The 16,079-nt window shown below is 40.0% G+C and overlaps 1 long non-coding RNA gene across 1 annotated transcript in view; it reads left to right on the forward strand.

The window, feature by feature from the left end:
• The window catches only part of LOC146438053 (uncharacterized), a 119,619-nt gene extending 112,442 nt beyond the window's left edge, over nt 1–7,177 (forward strand). The window contains exon 6 of the long non-coding RNA XR_014851647.1: nt 7,055–7,177. This is a non-coding gene — a long non-coding RNA (uncharacterized LOC146438053). The remainder of the gene's footprint in view (nt 1–7,054) is intronic.
• The last annotated feature ends 8,902 nt before the right edge of the window (nt 7,178–16,079 follow it).

Genomic DNA, 16,079 nt, shown 5'->3' on the forward strand with positions numbered 1-16,079 from the left:
CTACTGGGTGAAGGATCAGCTTTGTTCTCTTTCTGTGTAAAGTATGAAACCAATAGATACGCCTACAAAATACTCCTAGGCATTTTGTGACATAACAGATGCTAGAGATATGCTGGAAATCGTAATGTTATTGGCCTCTTCACACTCAATCTAGCAGCCACCTCCCTATAACAAGAAATGAAGTGGTGCTGTCATTAAAATTAATGAGAAAAAAATCTTTTTAAAAAACTGTTTGTACATTTATGAACGTGCTTACAAATTAGTACAACAGAGCTAATATGTAATATCTTACTGTTGAAGTGACATCTATGGTAATCTTTTAGAGCAGGAAAGACTAGAAGACAAGATATGTTGGCTTGGATCTGAGCGACAGGGAGAAACCAAGGATAATGACAAAGTCGGGGTACGGGTAGCTGGGGAATATCATCAGCAGAAAATGTGAAAAAAAACCCTAGAGAACTTGTATTCTGTCCCTTTTTATGCCTACCTAATTGGAACTACCACAAAATTGATGCCCAGTGCATGGAGAAAACTTGGAGAAATCTATAGTGGCCCAATGAACCAATGGGTAATGAATAACAAACAGCAACCAAAACCCTCTAATTAGAGAGAAGATCATTTCCTTAGAAGAAAAACAAGCTTAATATAACTATAAAAACACTGGAAACAAACCCCCCAAAATTATCCACAAAGATGAGACAGCAATTCCATAACAGAAAAAGAAACTGAAGTAAATGTTCTGGAACCCAGATGTATTTTAGACCTTGATTAGCCAGTGGCTTGAATTTAGAGCCTTTCCATTCCAGAAGCTTTATTAGAGAAGCAAAGGTCTTGGTCTTTCCGTCTTGGAGGCTGTGAGGAAGGACTGCATAGCATTGCTGCACTCCCCTGCCTGTCACCTGGGAACTGTGGCTATAAGCCCTTTATAGTACCTTCCAAGAAGCCAGGAATTGACCTTTGATAACTTCAATTTGTACTTGTATGAAGGCTATATTCATCTATGATAAAGACTTTCTATAGAATTCTATCAAAAAGGTAGTATTGATTTTTTTTCTCCACCAAACCCCCTATACTTGATGGATTTTATATTTACCCTTAAATGTTTTTCTTTCTGCATGAGGATGCCTTTCTAACTACAAGGTAATAAAGAAAGTGAAATGATCATGTTATTTTCACTATGGCTTTAAAAAAAAAAGTGTCTATAAAATATAAGATGATGTAATTTCAACCCAGCTACAATTTCTCTGCTTTATGGTATTCAGTGCTCTGAAAAAGCAGTTTCCAGTTGCTATGGAAACATGTTTGTACACACACACACACTCACCTGCACACATGAAGAGGCTAAAAAGTGCCATCTGTTGGAAATGATGGGCAGATCTGTTTCTGTGGCTGAGAAGAGACCTGTATGACTGCTGGAGTGCAAGAACAACACTGTATATTAAAGATAATGCTATCACAACAGCAAATGTGCATAAATTCACTATACTTAGTCAGAAGCTGTCTTCCAACATTAAAGCAGCTAAATTTGATGCCCAGGGTGAATCCAGCAACAATTTGCAGTAGGTTTAGAACAGAACTGGATTTCCTGGTGTGATTGACTGCAACACCAAAGGGTTGGCCACCCTCTGCCAGCTTCCCTTTGACTATTTACATGCATGATATCTTCAAAGGTATTTTTGCTTGGCCTTGCCTCTTGATTTTCTCTATGCTGTCATAGGCCACAGCATCCAAAACTCTCCTGCTTGCTGCCAGTGCCTGCCTGGCTGACAGTTCATGCAACCCCTGTAGCAGCAAATAGCTGATTGTCCATCTGAAACTAGGAGCTCAAGGAGCATTGAAGAATGGGCTTATCTGCCTTAAAGATCGACAAACATATCAGAGACCCAAAAAAACCAATTTCAAATACACAAGGTAAAGTTTTAACAGGAGAAAGTTGGAAAGAGGCATGAGTTGGGTGAGACAGAAGAGCGGGAGAGGCAATAGTGGGGGCATCTTCAGGCATGAATGAAATTGCATTAAGTCCTAAACTCATCATGTGGAAAACTGTTTTCCTTGCTGACAAGGCTGAGAGCTTATAAGGGCTACCAGTCCTGGAGCTTGCCAAATCCTGAAGCACATACAATCATGGCGGTAGAAATGCCTAGGAAGTTACAGTATAAACTCTACTGAAGAAATGCTGTGCAAAACGAGATATGGGGTTTTTATTTTTTAGTATTATTTTATGTACCCAGCGCTTTTGAATATGTCACTTTGTTTGTTTGTTTGTTTGTTTGTTTGATATATATTCTACTTCAATCGGTGAAAGACATTTTACTAAGTGGGAAAATTAGGTCTGAATGGTGCTGTGTATTTTGTGATGAGATGGGCCTTTCTTTTGGTCAGTCATTATCCTGGTTTCACCTGGGATAGCATTAATTTTCTTCCTAATAGCTGGCATGGTGCTGTGTATTGAGTTTAGTACGAGAATAATGTAGATACCACACTGATGTTTTGGCTGTTGCTCAGTAGTGCTTAACCTAAGTCAAGGACTTTTCAGTTCCTGATGCTCTGGCAGTGAGCAGCTGCCCAAGAAACAGGGAGGGAGCATGATCAGGACAGCTGACCTGAGTGGGTGGTGAGCAATTGTATTGGGCATCAATAGTCTTTCTTGGGCTTTGATCCTCTTTCCCCCCCCCCCTTTATTCATTCAATCTCCCCCCATTATTGGTCATATTATTTATTTATTACTTTATTTCAGTTATTTAATTGTTCTTATCTCAACCCACAGGTTTCACCTTTTATCTACTTCTTCTCCCCAGCCACTGGCAATGAGGTGTGAGGGAGTGGCTGTGTGGTGCTTAGTTGAGGGATGGGGTTAAACCAGAACAAACACAATGCTGAGGTGAATTTTGTGTCAGTAGAAACCAGACCAGATTGGACTAGGTTGCTAATATTTTCTCACTTGATGAGAATTTAATGTAATTTGAAAAGCCAAAAGAGTAATTATACTGTAATTATCAATTGTCAATGCAATTATGTATGTGTCTAGTGTAATTCTGCTCTTAAAGGCAGAGCACTGCCCTAAATCAGACACTTTGGTCTGGTGAATGTTCCATAATAATGCAACTGAGCAAATTTATTGTCCTACTTAAACCTTTCATGTAGGTTTTCTGGGTTATCTCTGCAGCTGATTTATAGCTTCAGAAGATAGAGGACAAGCAGCTCTTGGTAGTGTACATCAGTCATCTACAATCAGGGAGAAAATATCCTGCTGCCTTTTTTTGTCATCTCAATTACAAGGTTTATAGAAATGGCCTCTCCTTCTGTGAGAGAAAATTGGACTTGAAGAGGAAAACACCCCATTGTGAGGGCCTAGTAATGTCAGTGAGGAAATACAGAAATATATGCCTCCACTAAAAGCTCCAATTGTAACATTACTTTCTAATCAGCTGAACAGCTTTGTTTTGTGAGAATGCAAACCTTTACTTCTTTAGCCAGCATATGGAAGTTTGAAAGTATATCTACCTGTTGTACATCCTTTGTACAAGTGGATTGTCTGTAACTACCATGTGAGGAGTGTTTTTCTACCTGGCCTGGGCTGTTTTCCCTGAGGCTTTGCAAAGTGCTGTGACAGCAGAGGAGGCAGTGTTAGCTCAACCCAATGTTTGTGTGTTTTGGGATGCTAAATTGCTAGTTTATCTGTCTAACACCATTGGAAATTTACTTTTTATTTTTCTGTTATGATTTGAGGAAAAGAATTTTCAAAGTTGTATTAGCTACCGCATTTCAGAAGTGTTTATACTACAAGAAAGGCAAGCTGCTTAGCCAAAAATTTTGGTTGGCTTTGTTTAATAAACTTAACCTTTATTACTGGGTCCCGTTAAAGCCTTTTGAATGTATGAGTAGCCAGCAGTCTGTTTATCAAGAATCTGTTGAATTAATTGTGAATCTGAGAAAAAATTAGTTGTGTCTGTAAGGTACTTTACTTTTCATATAGTGTTATAGCCTAGGCACTTTTTCCACCAGAAATCCTTTTACTGTGCTAATAAAGAGGGTTCATTTATAAAAGGCTAATTTCTAAATTAGCACTTCTATTTATGAGTTTTTTCCCAAAGTTACTGAATTGTAACTCATACAGTACTTATTTGTTGTTGTGAACTTTAGATGATGACTAATTAATTTAATTAATTTATTGATGGCAGCCTTGGTCTAATTTATTACCAACCAAACATCAGGAGGAAATTCTATGTTGCATGGGATTTTCATGAGGTGTGATTAATTAATACCAGTTCATCAAAACCCACAGTCTATTAGTTCCAAAAGGAAATAAATATAATTAGAGAGCAGCTGTTAATAAACTTTTTTTAGCAGGAATTTAAGCTATGCTTGAAGCTTTCAGTAACTGGAGAGAAGCTGGGCTCAAATAATTTTAAGCTTTTGTACTGGAACAAATTACTGCTAGCACTAACTATTGAGTATTAAAGCATTTTTCATACTTCAAAACACTAGTTGATGTTCCAAACTTTGGTCAGCTCAGCGGCAAAATTAGGTTGGTCTGTCAACAGGTGATGTTGCAGAAACCATGGGATATTATGTGTTTTGACTCTCACAGCTCATCCTGTTTATCTAAAGGGCTGTTACTGGTATTAAAATTTAAATGGGATATATTTTGTTTCCTCTTTTTCTTCCACTGTTGTTTGTGGGTTACAGCTTCTGGGCTTCATGGAGCAAAGTTCATAGAATCAAATCTGAGATGGGTATTCAGTAACCATTGAGAACTGGTCACTAAATGTTTGGTTCTTCTGGGTTCTGGTTAATACACCACACACCCTGCCCACCCCATACTCATCCTCTTGTTCCTTTGTATCACAAGCGAGTCTTTTTAGTGGTGAAAGGAACCCAAAGTGGCAATTATCAGTTCCTTATTTCTAAAAATAAAAAAAGCGGTAGAGTATTTGTGCTGATGGAACAACAGGACAATAAATATTAAACAGAAAGTTATAGATACATGAAAGGTTTATGGGTTTATAATTCAAAAGAAAACAGTAGATTTTATTCTAGTACTGCTTAGTCAGTGTTCAGAATCTAAGCACTAAATAATTTTATCACCCAATGTGATATTTTGCAACTAATGGCTAATTAGGAAGATATGAGCAGGACATTTAGCACCAGAAACTGGCAGGTGTTTAAAATTTCCCTTGAAAAATCACCTAGAAAAGCCATTTAAGTTGCTAATTTCTGATATAAAACCTCTGCCAAGTATTTGGATCCACAGCAGAGACATGCCAGGATTATTAAGCACTAGGGAGTTCTTTGTGGTAAATTAGTAATTCATTATCCTGCTGTATATTCCTCTCAGGAAGTTAGTTCACTGTGTGTGTGTTCAGCCTTAATCCGTTGCAGTGCAAAACAGAATGGATTCACACAATTGACAGCTGGCTGTGATAGATGATTTGCAAGAGCCACGTGAAGAAAATCTGGTGTTAGGTTGCAGAGTGCTTGACATCTGGAACTTTATGTAGGGTGGGCCACGCAAACAGCAGCAAAACAACTTTTCTTTGGAGTGATGGTGTTTATACTCACCTGTCTAACAGCCCTGTAACAGACTAGAGATGCAAGTAAAGCCAATTCCCATGCCTCAGCCATGGATACAGTAACCTCCCAGCTGAGGCGCCCCTAAGGCTTTTTACTGCTTTGATGCTTGAGTTTATCTTGGTTCCTACTCTATGAAACGTTTCCCTTCATGTAGTGATACATCCCTTTCATGTCTAGAAACAGAAATACCCGAGCTTGCTTTGGTGCTAAAAGCAGCACTGCTATGCTAGTACAGTGCTCTGCTGCTGAGATGGGTTAATGAGCTGTGTTATTTGGGCCCTGGTGAGTGAGCTCGTTTAGACACAGGCTAGGGGCACTGGAAGTAGTTTGGAACTGCTGTGCAGAAATTCCTGAATAACTCACATCATGCATGCACACTTCTATTTCATAATTCTTGCTCTTCATCCCAGTTTGAATTAGTTCAATCTGCTTCCTAATTATACCAGATAAGATATTCTGCAGTAAAATTTCCCAACATGGATTACTTTAGCAATAGCTGTTGTATTTTACACTTGCAGCCTATGTTATTCTATTTCAGTTTTTGAATATAGATCACCCTTACCATATAAAAATTCAGAAGTTTTGTAAAGCAAATACTTTTAATCAAATAATAATAAAAACATCAATAATTTTGACATCTACATTGAGAATATGAGTAGAAATGGTTATGTGGGACTGTTATTCCTAACAGATGACTAATGAAAACATGGGTTTAGAAGTAAACTGTACAGAGTTCAGCATTTGTGTAAGCTAAAAAATACAGAAGAAATAGCTGATTCCTGGAGAGTGGTAGGTATTTGTTAGAGTCACCATAAATTATGGATCAAAATCCTACCACCTGCAACCAATGGTGATGGGCAAGTCAGTAAATAATGTTTAAAATCAGCCCACTGAAAAACTTAGGACGATATTATTTCTGATAAGGTTTGTCACAAAAAAGTCAATACCTCCTTCCCACACGCAGAAGCTGTGAAATTAAGCTCTGCCTCTATTTGCAGTTCCTAGCACCAGATATTAGTGTGGGCTATAAATGTATAAAGACATTATATCTGGCAGAGAAATTTGGGAGAATATATAAATATCACTCTCTGTTGTCCATCCTCTGGCATGCAGCCACAGGTTTCTGATGTGGATCATCACTGAAGACTGAACACCAGACTACACGTACCTTTGGTTTGTTGTGATATATAATTCTTATAATTGTGGGTGAGCTGGAGTAAGGAGTGATTTGGAAGTATAATTCAGATAGTGAGTACAGAAAATTAACAACAACAGTGCAGAGGCAAACAAGAAGCCAAAGGCAAAATAATGCAAGTGCCACCACAGTGCACTTACAACTTTGTAAAGTGGATTTTTCTGGCTGCCTTGTTTTCTCAGATGAAATTGGAAACTGTTTCTGAAGTTCCAGATACATGATTGAAGTTAAGTTAAAGGACAGTAGCCTGAAATGGAGTTTGCATTTTGTGTGCTTGTTTTGCAGGCAGCACTTCAATTGCTATGATACCCACAGAGGATAAAAATCCAGAGCAAGGTCCCAGCTCTGCTCCTGACAGCAAGCAGAAGGCGCAGCAAAGGGCATGTGATTGTCTACAGCCTTGTCCATAGAGGTGAGGCAGTAAAAGATTTCCTTTGTACAAATTAAGCCAAAAGTTTATCAAAACAAGTGAGGAAATAAGACCTTGGGTTAAGAACTGCACTGGGACTGTCTTCAGTTTCTAACTGCTTTGCCTGGGTGTCTCTGAGAAAGATGATTAGATGGTTTTCTATCTGAGGTGTTTGTTTTTAAATCCAGCCTGAACTTCTGGGACTTTTAACTGTTTGGGGTTTTTTGCAAACACAAGGATGCACTTACTAATGTAAAGTCATCAAAAGGGTCACTTTCTCTTGGTTTGTGCTTTGGAAAACAGCTAGCACAATAGGGCTCCACCTCAGCTGCTGTTTCTGGATTCCTAATTACTGTGGAATAATACTGTGGATAATGTACTGCCACCTGTAGCAGAAACAAACCTCTCCTTTGTCAAAGCAAAAGACATTTGGCATATGGTTCTTTTCACCTTTGGCCTAAGAGATGACCCAGCACATACTCTAGGATAATGTGTTTACAGTGTACACAAGACCTCTTTAAACAGAGGTGGGGTGTTCCAAATGGCACACAAGCAATTACACTTGCAGAGCTCGCAGAGCACTAAATCGATCTCTGTTGTCAGGAATCCACTCTTAATTTCCTCCCCTCATTTTTTGTTTCTGTCTCTGCTCCTAGCTCACAGCCAGTTTCCATTTTCTGCTGTGCCCTGTAAGTTCATTTGGCAAAACCTCTGTCTCAGCTTTGGTTGACTTGAACATGAAGTGGTCATGTTTTTGCTATTGAGCTCAGCATAGTTCAGGGGTGGAAGTGTGTATTAACAACATTTTTTGTGTTAGGTCAATGAGGGCTAATGGCCCCTGGAGTCAGTCCCCGATACTGTCAAGTTAAAATAAGCCAAGCAAATATGTGCTCTTGCATTGTGTCCTGTCAACCTTTCTAGTTTATTACATACATGACACAAATTATGCCAGTATTTTTAAATAACACCACGTGGAGAAAACATGTACAGAAAAAGCTCGAGTCTTTATCCTCATTCAACAGGCAGAAAAACTAAAGCACCCTGGTTTCTGAGCCTGGACATTGCAGTTCAGCCACTAAGCTGCAAATACAGCAGCAAAAGAAGGCAGAGAGACATCAGCACATTTTGCTCAGAACTTTTTGCATGTTGCTAAGACACCTCTGCAGTGGTAAAGCCATAATAGTTGAAAATACCTTCTATATATGTTGTTGCTTTTATGAAGAATTGTGCTTCTCTGACACAAAAGGCCCCCAGGCAAATGCAGAATTTAAAAGTAAGAAACCTCACTTCAGTATTATCTGTGATGCTTTTTCTTACAATAACTTCCTTTCAGTGAAATATGTACCCAGCTGCTTTTGGATTACAGCTTGGCTGGAGCATCTGCCAGCTCCCAGGTCCAGAGTGAACTCCCAGGTCCACTCTCACAGCTGCATCCAGCAGCTCATTACTATTAGGCTGGGAGAAACAACCAGGGAGCACTGCCTTCTGCTTTGCCTTCATGCACCAGCATTGAAACACAATGTGTGAGGCTGGGGAGAGAACTCACATCAAATGAGCAAATCAGCCCTGCACAGGCTGGGGGACCTGCTGATGGCAAGAGACTGGCAGAGAGGCTTTATGAGCCAGTTTTACTGGGGAGCTGCTTCATAAAGCATTTTTGTCATTGATGTGCTTGTGGACCAAGTAGCCTTTCTGCAGAAGGAATGAGCTGTTACACTTGATAATACATATCCTTAAATGCTGGCACTTAGAAAGATGTTTCTTTCTAAAAAGAAAAATATATATTTTAGGCGATTCAGGCATCGACAGTGGTGTGCCAGTGGTCTTTGGCCTCCTTCATAAATACATAGAATCTGTGACAAGCTGCTGAACAGAAGAATCAAAGTTCAACCTATAACTAAATGAGCCCAGATATAATGCATATTGTGCACTTGCAATTAGCAAAGGCAGTTTAGATTGAACGGAAACAAGTATGAAAGAAAAAAAGCCAGTTTTCAGGAAAAAAAACGAACAAAAACCAAGCCATAACATAATTTTCAACCTTATATGTGCACAAAACTAAGCCCATGTGAAATCTACAGACAGCACAGCATGTGTGAGCCCTGGGCAAATGCACAGGTGGTCTGATAACTATATCAGGAGCCTGCTGATAGAAATTAGCATGTACTGCTTCTTTCCTGACTGGCTGGAAAAAGTCTTTCAGCTGGAAATGATTTAACAGCCCTCAGTTTGCCTAGGGTTACCCACTGAGTCCTACAGAGTGGATGGCCTCAGCATTTGGCACTTCGAGGGTTAAGAGACAAAATTATGAGATGCTTCCCATAAAAACCAATGTAGCCAAGAATTCATGCAATGCCCTTGTTTTCTGGGTGAGCCAAAGAAGCCATCATGCCTCAGAGATGGGTTTGGCAATCAGTCATCCCTGCAAGGAAGTGAGAAGGGAAATGCTATGCAAGGCAGCATCGTCAAGTTTGATCTGTCACTGTCAAAGCCCAGATGGCTGTGAGATCCTGTGCTATGAAATAGCTCCAGAAAGCTCAACCATACCTCTCTCCTGGTAGGCCATAAGTCATTTTCTTCTTGTCCAGTAATGCTTCTTGAGAGAGCCAGGCATTGCATAGCATCTAAGGTCTTTTGAGATGCACCAAGAGACTTCTGTTGCCTCAAGCCCCCAGAAGTTAAAAGTACTTCTGAGTTCAGATGATTCTGTGCAGTTTAGGCTATTCTGAGGGTAATGACCTTAGGCTGAATATCACACACCTTAACATCATTGGGCTACCAACTATTTCTTGATTTAAGGGAGCTAATGGTATTGATAGGACCGAAGATTAATTAAGTTGCTCCTTTTTTATATTACATTAAACATCTAGAAACACAAAAAAGAGCTGGCCATGTTGTACTTGATGCCACTTGTAAGTATAGTAAGAGGCTATCTCTGTGCCAGATTTATATTTTCATCAAAAACAGAATCAACGAAGGGCAGGAGTAGAAATGAAAGTCGAATAAACTGAAGTGGCTCCCCAATGTCATGCCGCAGACTGCTGGCAAAGCTGATGTTTCCTGGTTTCCAGCCTTGAGCTGTGCCTGCAGAGGTATGCCACTGACACCTCTGAAAAGGATGGCAAAGCAGCAGTAGTCAAAAGCCTAAAGGAATTTGATAACCAAGCGCAGCCTCCACCTGCCCTGCAGTTAGCCAGTTGCACGTTTATCCCCTTGAATACTAATGGGGAGGAAAGCAAGCAGTCTATAAAGCAAGGCAGCCACTGCCTTCTGAGGCGTGATATAGGGGTGTGTGGTTCAGAGCTCATCACAGCAGTCCCAGCAGACAAGGGTTTGGGGTGATTTCTGTTGCTATGCATGCAGAAGGTTTGGCTGGGATGGGGCAGAAGGCTGGAACCAGCAGATAAACAGCACCAGAGATAAACTTGTAATGAGCAGTTGTAGCTGTACTATGATTATTTTTTGCTCTCCTGGTATTTATTATTCTGTTGAGCTGTGCTGCAGGGGCTTGGTTCTGGAGGTGTGTGGCAGTGAACTAATATTAAGTCTGTCAAAGTGAGAAATCTGAACTGTAAAAGAGCTGAAGCTATTTTTATATGGTTCAGGACTGCATTGGAGAAAAAATAGATGGGATAAAATCTACTTCATTTACTTCACTTTAGGCTGAATTCAAACAGAAAGATTTAGAAAGCATCCAAAAATGTGGATCATCAGATCGATACAGACTAATAGAGGCTAGCAGACAATTACAGCAGGACTGACAATAGCATTTCTGGCCCAAGTGCTAAGTGAAAACATATTTCTCTCAGTAGCTCCATTGGAAGAAATAATCCATTTCTAATTAAAAAGAGCTGGAATAGAAGTGTGGGATGTTATGGCAAATATCCATAGCTGAGGCATCATTAGACTTAAAGCCTAACAGGGTAACACTAAAGAAACTTTCTAGCTCTAAACACTATGGGCTACAGAACTAGAATATAAAATGTGCCTTTGGAGAAGTGTATGTGTGAACTATGATCCACACCAAACTCTAAATAAGGTTGTGTGCTCAGCTTTGTCATTAGCTTTTCCTGACCTGAGTCCTCAAGTGCTCAAATTTGACAATGAATTAAGGAGGCAGGAGAGGAAAAATGACATTTTAGCATCCAGATCTTATAAACAGAGCCTCATGAACAGAAACCAAGCTTGTAAATTAGCCAAGCCCAAACCATCAGGATTCATGGTCCCTTTGCATCATCTTTGGTACACCAAGGATCCCGTGACATAATCTTGGACTGAAGTAATTACATCAACTTCTTTGGGAATTAGGGAAACTAAGGCCCTAACTAAGTGATATGAAGGAAGTTGCATATATTATTGCTTCTGGCCTGACAAATTCATGTTCATTTTATCCAACTATTTTTTAATCACTGCTTTCATGGCTGAATACCTCCCCAGGACTGGTTGTGAGGTAAACCAGACTTTTGCAATCGCATGCAACTAGCAGATAATCTGTCTCAGGCAAAATCATAGTGTATTCCAGTTTAGTAGACTGTTTAGTATTTGATCCTGAAGTATTTCACAGTATATGGGATATATTTCAGACAGTGTTATCTCTTGCTGCTGCTCTTAGCACAGTACTCTGAGATTAATTTTGTTGTGGTTCAGAGTCTCACTCAGCTCTGTTCCCTCTGAGGCAAACTGGTACATCTGCACTTATTTTGGCAGATTTTGATCTTTGGCAGATTAAATATTAGATGGTCATTCTGACACTTGTCTTTGAATTGGATATTAGAATGTGTGTGTTCCCTAGGTCTGTCTGCACAGGGCAGAAGCAGGCTCAGTGACATGGTAAAGCTGCTTCTGCAGAAAAGTAATATTCAGATACAGTAAAAAGGTCACAAGCTGTTGGAGTTAAGGAGCTATTCAGCACAAAGAAAGCTGAAAATAACAGGCCTACAGAAAGAAAAGTCTGTTTATTGGAACAAGAGCTGTGACACTGAGTGTTTTCCAAACCTCTCTGGGTATCTTAGAGTGTTGTGTGGCCAAATTAGGCAATTAGTGTTTTCCCATTTATTCCCTTGTTTTGGGCACTTCAGTCTGTGACAAGCCTCACATCATTTCTCATGGCAAAATTCAGCAGGGCTCTTCTGGACCTGGCCAGCACCTGAAGTCCTCTCTCTTGCCATGTTTCCCACCCCTCTGCTCACCAAAGGAAGCTGGCTGTTTCTAGCAGTAGTTGTCAGGTGGTGATAGCAGACTACACAGCTGGCTGGGAGACACAAAGACAATAATCACTCACTGTAGGAATCTCCTTAATTATCAAGTCCTGTCCCTGGTCCTAACAGGCAAGCCTGACACATCATCCTTTTCACAAACCAGCTAAATGCCACGGTAAGACAGTTTGGCTCTTTACCCTCTCTACTTGTCTTGAAACATTGTTCCATAACTCCACTGTTCTTGTAGTTAGAAATTATCTAATTCCCAGTTTAAATGTATTTCTGGTCACTTTATATCCATATGCTTCTTTCTGGTATTTTTAAGCCCACCGATTCAATTTGCTTTTTTCCCTACCAAGGAAAATTCAAAATGCGTAAGATGTAGTAAAGGAGGCTAAGCCTGGACCTCTTCTGTTCTACGTGTCCTAATTGTTTGGTGATGTGGCTGAACAAAGACCATGGATGCAAAAGTATAATGTGAGTTGATATGCAAAGAATCCTTATTAATTGAACCTGTCAACTTATTAGTTGCTTTATGTAAAAAAAGGGAATTTTTTTTTGTCCCTGCATTGTCCTGTTGTACATTAAAATATCATTGCTGGCTGGTCATTTCCAGATTCTCTCTGGAAGACCATTTGGATACCTCTGAGTATGTGCATTATTGATCTCCTAACTGATGTACTGAAGTTTTATTCTCTTTCTATTGTCTGTTATTTGTTGGAATTAACTAAATGCTTAAAACTATATATTTTGATTACATACTTTAGAAGCATTTCCTTTCTTTTTTGTCCTCCAGCCTCCTGAGTGGTTCAGTATGGCTTTTAACAGGCTTCCCATGGTTTTCAAACTCTCAAGAACTGAATTTTTAAAACAGAACCAAAAGAAGGAAGGTGGAAAAAACCGCTCCAAAAATAAAAACTAGCACTATTTTCAAAGAGTAAAGACAGTCAAACCTTCAAGTCGGCTTATTTCATACATTCCATTTCTATGATGCATATAATATTTTAGCCTGTTTATAAACAAATCACAGATCTCATCTGTCGTAACAACAGGTCACTGCTCCATACCTCCCATTTAAGTCCCTTGAAGTTTTTCCTCTTTTCACAGTCAACAGGGCAGGAACAAATTAAGTATTTTTTGTCCTTAGGTGCTTCAGTAGAAGAGGGGTAGTTCTAATTTAATGAATCTCAGGTGACATTAAGATAGAAAGAGTGATTTGGCAAAACACTTCTTGTTTATTTACTTCGCTGATGGTAACAAAAGCTGTTACAGGGTCTGGTTCTGTTCTCACTCACCTGGCTACAAGGGAATGAAGTCAGTGGAAGTAGTTATGGAGTAAATAAACAGAGTTGGCATGGAGCAGGGATGGGGTCAGGTGCAGGGATGGCTCTTACTGAAAATCCTCTACTGTGACTTTAACCACTGATTCTATGGAATGGGATCTGCATCTGTAGCTCAGCAGAGACAAAGCTACTGGGTCAGAGCAAGGGCCACCAGCGATTCAGAATTCACTTGCTTGAATGGTTCATGCTAAACTAAGTGACTGCAATTCCTCCAGTAAAAGGACTTTGCAGCCCAGTGCAAATGCATATTTGTACATGACAGCTATCCTAGCACTTGCTGAAGGAATTATTGTCCTGCTGTGTACTGCCTGAGCCCTAAGGAAAGAAATGCCTGAGGAATACACTGAGTGCACCCAGTGTTATGAGTGGAGTAAGAGAGATGGAAGCACAGCCAGAGAGAAGTCCTGTAAGTTTAATATTCCTATATCCTTGTCAAACATGTGCAGGGACCTACTCTACTGACATGTATTTAATAAGGTCTGGGAAAAATGTTTCTTAATGTTATGACTAAAACTAAGAAAACAGTGGAGGAGTATATAATTTCATGTCAAGCAACACAGTTTCCTAGCAAATATAGCACAGTGCTTAAAGGCTTGCTTTTTGCCTTTCAAAGCAGTTAAAGTCTCCTACTTTTGTTTTCTGCCAAGTAAAAGTAATGAAAACATTCTAAACACAAGATACTCCCCTATAATTCTGAATAAGGACAAATTTGGCCATTCACTGACATCTCAGTCTCCTTTTGCTTTTTATCTGGTTGCACACTTGCATCAACATGACAAGCAAAGTAAAATCCCGTTTTGGTACAGCTCAAGATCTGTGGGTGCAAGAATACATTGTGAACAGAGCCGTGAATATTTTTAAAAAATTATATTCAGAAATTGCAACTTCTGTGGCCATGTTTGTTACCATAAATTACTTCTGGAATCTGCAGACAGAGATCAAACACTTTGATTTACACCCCTGCTTTGCCTTCACTGTCTCTGATTTAAAAAACCCAGCCCTGTAGGCAGAACACTGGCACTGGTTGTGCCCACTGCTGTGGGCAGAAGGCAGAGGCATTGCTGCCTGTGCTCACCCTGAGCCCATTCACATGGCACCACAGCAGCAGTGAAAATACAGAGGGTTTAGGAAATGGCCTGCGTTTTGGGCTGCACGGCCATGGCCCTGAGGCAGCCCCGGCCCTGCAGATGTGGGCTCTGGCCAGGCTGCATGTGGGCTCTGCAGAGCAGGCAGCCTGGTGTCTGTCAGGAACAGCTATGGCAGTAATTACAGTCAACAAGGAAAGCAGAGTGTTTGTGTTCCCTTGGATTTCAGGCATTTATCCATTCCTGTCTTTTTCCAGCTTCTCCATGCTCAGTGGAGACTTGGGGCTGTCATTAGCCGAGGGTGTGCTGCCTCGACTCCTAAGCAAGGAGCAGTGGGAGTGATGGGGAGCCAGCCTGGTGTGGGGAAGGGGATCTCTCTTGTGACAGAACAGGGGGTGTGTTTGGCATCATGAAGCCCTGAGTGAGGGCCCTGAGTTCAGGGAATTAATTTCAAGTTCTGTGGTTGGCTCCCACAGTGAACTGGAGCCGTCAAACCAAGACTGGCTCACCCTGAACCCTTGACAGACCAGCTCTGAGAGTCAGTGCAAAACTTCGGCACAAGCATTTGCAGAAGATATTTTGCTTTAGCTATTACCAGTATTTCTTTTAGATGTCTAGCTTTGAACAAGATTTTAGTGTACATCAAACATTTGCAAAGTGAAAGTCAAATCCCAGTGTTGTGTTTCCATCATTTCTGATCTGTTTTAACCTTCAGTCTTGTGATGCCTCCTAGGTGTTTTTTTCACTCCAGTCATTTGACTGTGTAAGTGAGAAAAATCAGTGACACTTTCAATTAATATTGCTAACAGAATTCAGCTGATGACTAAATGCCACTTTTGAAAAAATGTTGCTACAATGATAGCTGAACATTTAAGAAAATATATTTCTGTTGTTAAAAATCTAGTAATGATCTCATTTGGGAGGGAAACACAAATCTCTGAAATACAAAATATAAGCAGTCATTTCAAAGCTGAGTGTATTACTTATGGAGGGAATAGAATTAGTCTGCTTCATTACTACTTCTGCCTAAATGTCCTTCATTCCTCTGGGCACCACAAAACTTGTCACTCAAAATTTTAGTCTCGGGAGGGGAAGATAATGGTAATTTCATACAAACTCCCCACACAGCATCCAGAAAGTTCTTAGAAGTGATAAACATCAGTGTATTTCCCCAAACTGTATTTATTTTTTTTTTGTAATGTTTGTTTTTGTTTTTATCCTAACTAAACATTTGCACAGAAAATAATGAGACAAAGAGGAAAGCTTCTACTTCTT

This window comes from Lichenostomus cassidix, chromosome 4 (assembly GCF_008360975.1).
Source record: "Lichenostomus cassidix isolate B80296 chromosome 4, HeHo_3.0, whole genome shotgun sequence".
NCBI classification, from domain to species: domain Eukaryota; kingdom Metazoa; phylum Chordata; class Aves; order Passeriformes; family Meliphagidae; genus Lichenostomus; species Lichenostomus cassidix.